Source organism: Cavia porcellus, unplaced genomic scaffold, assembly GCF_034190915.1.
Source record: "Cavia porcellus strain 051 isolate PalLab524CR breed Dunkin Hartley unplaced genomic scaffold, mCavPor4.1 scaffold_39, whole genome shotgun sequence".
Taxonomy (NCBI): Eukaryota; Metazoa; Chordata; class Mammalia; order Rodentia; family Caviidae; genus Cavia; species Cavia porcellus.
This window is the reverse complement of record NW_026947522.1, coordinates 5,050,890-5,058,079: the sequence shown is the minus strand read 5'-3', so window position 1 is coordinate 5,058,079 and position 7,190 is coordinate 5,050,890.

The window sequence follows — 7,190 nt, the reverse complement described above, 5'->3', positions numbered from 1 at the left end:
CCCTCCAATTCACACGACCCCATGATGTTTTTCTCACTCCTAATAGTGAATGGCCTGTTAGAAACCCTTACAATGCGCACCACCCCTCGATGTTTTTCAGAAACCTATCCTACAATGCCACCGCATGTTTCCTGACCTCCCCATGCTGACAACCCAGTTGTGCTTCTCCTTCCTACATTGCCACTCAATGCCTATCCTAATTCAGGCCTTCTGATTCACATCACTCCGTGATGTTTTTCTCACTCCTACTAGTGAATGGCCTGTTAGAAACCCTTACAATGCGCACAACCCAGAGATGTTTTTCAGAATCCTATCGTACATGGCCACCGGATATTTCCTGACCTCCCCATGCTGACCACCCTGTGGTGCTTTTCTCCATCCTACATTGCTACTCACTGCCTATGCTAATTCAGGTCCTCCAAATCACACTTCCCCGTTCTGTTTTTCTCACTCCTACTAGTGAATGGCCTGTTGGAAACCCTTGCAATGCGCACCACCCCGCCACGTTTTCCAGACACCTATCCTACATTGCCACTTCATGTATCATGACCTCCCCATGATCACTGCCACGTTTTGATTTGCTCGATCCTACATTGCCACTCACTGCCTAATCTAATTGAGGCTCTGCGATTCCCACCACCCCATTCTGTTTTTCTCACTCCTACTAGTGAATGGCCTGTTAGAAACCCTTACAATGTGCACCACCCCAACATGTTTTTCAGAAACTATCCAACATTGCCACTTCATGTTTCCTGACCTCCGCATGCTCACCGCCCCGTCTTTCTTTGCTAGATCCTACATTGCCACTCACTGAATATCTAATTCAGGCCCTCCAATTCACACGACCCCATGATGTTTTTCTCACTCCTTATAGTGAATGGCCTGTTAGAAACCCTTACAATGCGCACCACCCCTCGATGTTTTTCAGAAACCTATCCTACAATGCCACTGCATGTTTCCTGAACTCCCCATGCTCACCACGCCATCTTGCATTACTCCATTATACATTACCACTTACTGTCTATCCTAATTCAGGCCCTCCATTTCACACCACCTCATGATGTTTTTCTCACTCCTACTAGTGAATGGCCTGTTAGAAACCCTTACAATGCGCACCACCCCTCCATGCTTTTCAGAAACCTATCCTACATTGCCACCGCATGTTTCCTGACCTCCCCAGTCTGACCACACCATGGTGCTTTTCCCCATCCTACATTGCCAATCACTGCCTATGCTAATTCAGGCCCACCGATTCACACCACCCCGTGATGTTTTTCTCACTCCTACTAGTGAATGGCCTGTTAGAAACCCTTACAATGCGCACCACCCCAAGATGTTTTTCAGAAACCTATCCTTCATTGCCACCGCATGTTTTCTGACCTTAACATGCTGACCAACCCGAGGTGCTTTTCTCCATCCTTCATTGCCACTCACTGCCTATCCTATTTCAGGCCCTCCGAAGCAAACCACCCCGTGATGTTTTTAACACTCCTACTAGTGAAAGGCCTGTTAGAAACCCTTACAATGCGCACCACACCGCGATGTTTTTCAGAAACCTATCCTACATTGCCACCGCATGTTTGCTGAGCTCCCCATGCAGAATAGCCTGTGGTGCTTTTCTCCATCCTACATAGCCACTCCCTGCCTATCCTAATTCAGACACTCCGATTCACACTACCCCATGATGTTTTTCTAACTCCTACTAGTGAATGGCCTGTTAGAAACTCTTACAATGCGCACCACCCCGCGATGTTTTTCAGTAACCTATCCTACATTGCAACTGCATGTTTCTGAACTCCCCATGCTCATCACGCCATCTTGCTTTTCTCCATTCTACATTACCACTCACTGCCTTATCTAATTCAGACACTCCGTTTCACACCACCCCGTGATGTTTTTCTCACTCCTACTAGTGAATGGCCTCTTAGAAACCCTAACAATGCTCACCACCCTGAGATGTTTTTCAGAAATATATCCTACATGGCCAACGGATGTTTCCTGACCTCCCCATGCTGACCACTCTGTGGTACTTTTCTCCATCGTACATTACCACTCACTGCCTATCGTAATTCAGGTCCTCCGATTCCCACCACGCCATTCTGTTTTTCTCACTCCTACTAGTGAATGGCCTGTTAGAAACCCTTACAATGTGCACCACCCCAACATGTTTTTCAGAAACCTATCTAACATTGCCACTTCATGTTTCCTGACCTCCGCATGCTCACTGCCCCGTCTTTCTTTGCTAGATCCTACATTGCCACTCACTGCCATATCTAATTCAGGCCCTCCAATTCACACGACCCCATGATGTTTTTCTCACTCCTAATAGTGAATGGCCTGTTAGAAACCTTTACAATGCGCACCAACCCGCTATGTTTTTCAGAAACCTATGGAACATTGCTACCGCATGTTTCCTAACTTCCCCATGCTGACCAACCCGTGGTGATTTTCTGTATCCTACATTGTCACTCACTGCCTATGGTAACTCAGACCCTCCGATTCACACCACCCTGTGATGTTTTTCTCACTTCTACTAGTGAATATCCTGTCAGAAACCCTTACAATGCGCACCACCCAGAGAAGTTTTTCAAAATCTTATCCTACATTGCCACGGCATGTTTCCTGACCTCCAGATTCTGACTAACCCGTGGTGATTTTCTCCATCCTACATTTCCACACACTGCCTATCCTAATTCAGGTCCTCTGATTCACACCACCCCGTGATGTTTTTCTCACTCCTACTAGTGAATGGCCTGTTAGAAACTCTTACAAACCGCACCACCACGCGATGTTTTGAAGAAACCTATCCTACATTGCCATTCATGTTTCCTGACATCCCTATGCTCACCGCCCTGTCTTGCTTTGCTAGAACCTACACTGCCACTCACTGCCTAATCAAATTCAGGCCCTCCGATTCACACCACCCCATGATGTTTTTCTCACTCCTATTAGTGAATGGCCTGTTAGAAACCCTTACAATGCGCACCACACCGCGATGATTTTCAGAAACCTATCCTACATTGCTACCGCATGTTTCCTGACCTTCCGATGCTGACCGTCCCGTGACCTTTCTCCATCCTACATTGCCACTCACTGCCTATCGTAATTCAGACCCTCTTAATCACACCACCCCGTGATGTTTTTATAACTCCTACTAGTGAATGGCCTGTTAGAAACCCTTACAATGTGCACCATCTCTTGATGTTTTTCAGAAACCTATCCTACATTGCCACCGCATGTTTCCTGACCTGCCCTTGCTGACCATCCCGTGGTGCTTTTCTCCATCCTACATAGCCATTCACTGCCAAACCTAATTCAGGCCTTCATATTCACCTCAATCCGTGATGACTGTCTCACTGCTACTAGTGAATGGCCTGTTAGAAACCCTTACAAAGCGCACCACCTCTTGATGTTTTGCAGAAACCTCTCCTACATTGCCACCGCATGTTTCCTGACCTGCCCATGCTGACCATCCCGTGGTTCTTTTCTCCATCCTACATAGCCATTCACTGCCTAAACTAATTCAGGCCTTCATATTCACCTGGCTCCATGATGACTGTCTCACTGCTACTAGTGAATGACCTGTTAGAAACCCTTACAACGCGCACCACCTCTTGATGCTTTTCAGAAACCTATCCTACATTGCCATCGCATGTTTCCTGACCTCCCCATGCTGACCATCCCGTGGTGCTTTTCTCCATCCTACATTGCCACTCAATGCCTATTTTAATTCAGGCCTTCCGATTCACACCACCCCGTGATGTTTTTCTCACTCCTACTACTGAATGGCCTGTTAGAAACCCTTACAATGTGCACCACCCCGCTATGTTTTTCACAAACCTATGCTAAATTGCCACTGCATATTGCCTGACCTCCCCATGCTAACCACCCCGTCTTGCTTTTCTCGATCCTACAATGCCACTCAATGCCTATTCTAATATAGGCCCTCTGATTCACACCATCCCGTGATGTTTTTCTCACTCTTACTAGTGAATCGCCTGTTAAAAACTCTTACAATGCGCACCACCCCGCGATGTTTTTCAGAAACGTATCCTACTTTACCACCACATGTTTCCTGAACTCACCATGCTGACCACACCGTGGTGCTTTTCTCCATCCTACATTGCCACTCACTCCTATCCTATATCAGGCCCTCGGATTCACACCACCTCGTGATGTTTTTCTCACTCCTACTAGTGAATGGCCTCTTAGAAACCCTAACAATGCTCACCACTCTGAGATGTTTTTCAGAAATATAACCTACATGGCCAACGGATGTTTCCTGACCTCCCCATGCTGACCACCCCGTGGTGCTTTTCTCCATCGTCCATTGCCACTCACTGCCTATCCTAATACAGGCCCCCAATTCACACCATCGTGATATGTTTTTCTCACTCCTACTAGTGAATGGCCTGTTAGAAACCCTTACAATGCGCACCTCCCTGCGATGTTTTTCTGAAACATATCCTACATTGCCACCGCATGTATCCTGACCTCCCCATGCTGACCATCCCGTGGTGCTTTTCTCCATCCTACATGGCCACACACTGCCTATTCTAATTCATGTCCTCCGATTCACACCACCCCGTGATGTTTTTCTCACTCCTACTAGTGAATGGCCTGTTAGAAACCCTTACAATGCGCACCACCCAGAGATGTTTTTCAGAAACCTATCCTACATTGCCACCACATGTTTAATGACCTCCCCATTCTGACCACTCCGTGGTGCTTTTCCCCATCCTACATTGCCAATCACTGCCTATGCTAATTAAGGACCTCTGATTCACACCACCCCGTGATGTTTTCCTCACTCTTAGTAGTGAATGGCCTGTTAGCAAACCTTACAATGCGCACCACCCCCGATGTTGTTCAGAAACCTATCCTACATTGCCACCGCATGTTTCCTGACCTCCCAGTGCTGACCCCCACTTGTTGTTTTCTCCATCCTACATTGACACTCACTGCCTATCCGAATTCAGGCCCTCCAATTCACACCCTCCTGTGATGCTTTTCACACTCCTACTTGTGAAGGGTCTGTTAGAAACCCTTACATTGCGCACCACCCCGAGATATTTTTCTGAAACCTATCCTATATTGCGACCTCATGTTTCCCGATCTCCCCATGCTGACCACCCGTGGTGCTTTTCTCCATCCTACATTGCCACACACTGCCTATCCTAATTCAGGCCCTCCGATTCATACCACCCCGTGATGTTTTTCTCACTCCTACTAGTGAATTGTCTGTTCCAAACCCTCACAATTCGCACCACCCCGCGATGTTTTTCAGAAAGCTATCCTACATTGCCACTGCATGTTTCCTGACCTCCCAATGCTCACCGATCCTGTTGCTTTGCTAGATCTTACATTGCCACTCACTGCCTAATCTAACTCAGGCCCTCCGATTCACACCACCCAGTCATGTTTTTCTCACTCCTACTAGTGAATGACCTATAAGAAAACCTTACAATGCGCAACACCCCGCGATTTTTTACAGGAACATATACTACATTGCCACCGCATATTTCCTGACTTACCCATGCTGACCACCCCGTGGTGCTTTTCTGTATCCTACATTGCCACTCACTGCCTATCCTAATTTAGGCCCAAGGTTACACACCACTCCGCGATGATTTTCTCACTCCTACTAGTGAATGGCCTGTTTGAAACCCTTTCAATGCGCACTACCACGCAATGTTTTTCAGAAACCCATGCTACACTGCTACCGCATGTTTCCTGACCTCCCCATGCTGACCACCCCGTGGTGCTTTTCTCCAAACTACATTGCCACTCACTGCCTATCCTAATACAGGCCCTCCGATTGACACCACCCCGGGAACTTTTTCTCTATCCTACCAGTGAATGGCCTTTTAGCAACCCTTACAATGCGCACCACTCCGCGATGTGTTTCAGAAACCTATCCTACATTGCCACCGCATGTTTCCTGACCTTCCCATGCTGACCACCCCGTGGTGCTCTTCTCCACCCTCCATTGCCACTCACTGCCTATGCTAATTCAGGCCCTTTGGTTCACACCACCCCGTTTGTTTTTCTCACTCCTACTAGTGAATGGCCTGTTAGAAACACTTACAATGCGCACCATCCCGTGATGTTTTTCAGATACCTATCCTACATTGCCACCGCATGTTTCCTCACCTCCACATGCTGACCAACCCGGGGTGCATTTCTCCATCCTACATTGCCACACACTGCCTATCCTATTTCAGGCCCTCCGAAACAAACCACCCCGTGACGTTTTTATCACTCCTACTAGTGAAAGGCCTGATAGAAACACTTACAATGCCCAGGACCACGCGATGTTTTTTAGAAACCTATCCTACATTGCCACTGCATGTTTCCTGAACTCCCCATGCTCACCACGCCGTCTTGCCTCACTCCATTATACATTACCACTCACTGCCTAAACTAATTCAGGCCCTCCATTTCACACCACCTCATGATATTTTTCTCACTCCTACTAGTGAATGGCCTGTTAGAAACCCTTACAATGCGCACCACCTCGCGATGTTTTATAGAAACCTATTCTACATTCCAACGCATGTTTCCTGACCACCCCATGCTGAATAACCTGTGATGCTTTTCTAAATCCTACATTGCCACTCACTGCCTATCCTAATTCAGACACTGCGATTCACACCACCCGGTGATGTTTTTCCCACTGCTACTAGTGAATGGCCTGTTAGAAACCCTTACAATGCGCAACACCCCGCGATGTTTTTCAGTAACCTATCCTACATTGCAACTGCATGTTTCTGAACTCCCCATGCTCACCACGCCATCTTGCTTTTCTCCATTCTACATTACCACTCACTGCCTTATCTAATTCAGACACTCCGTTTCACACCACCCCGTGATGTTTTTCTCACTCCTACTAGTGAATGGCCTCTTAGAAACCCTAACAATGCTCACCACCCTGAGATGTTTTTCAGAAATATATCCTACATGGCCAACGGATGTTTCCTGACCTCCCCATGCTGACCACTCTGTGGTACTTTTCTCGATCGTACATTACCACTCACTGCCTATCGTAATTCAGGTCCTCCGATTCCCACCACCCCATTCTGTTTTTCTCACTCCTACTAGTGAATGGCCTGTTAGAAACCCTTACAATGTGCACCACCCCAACATGTTTTTCAGAAACCTATCTAACATTGCCACTTCATGTTTCCTGA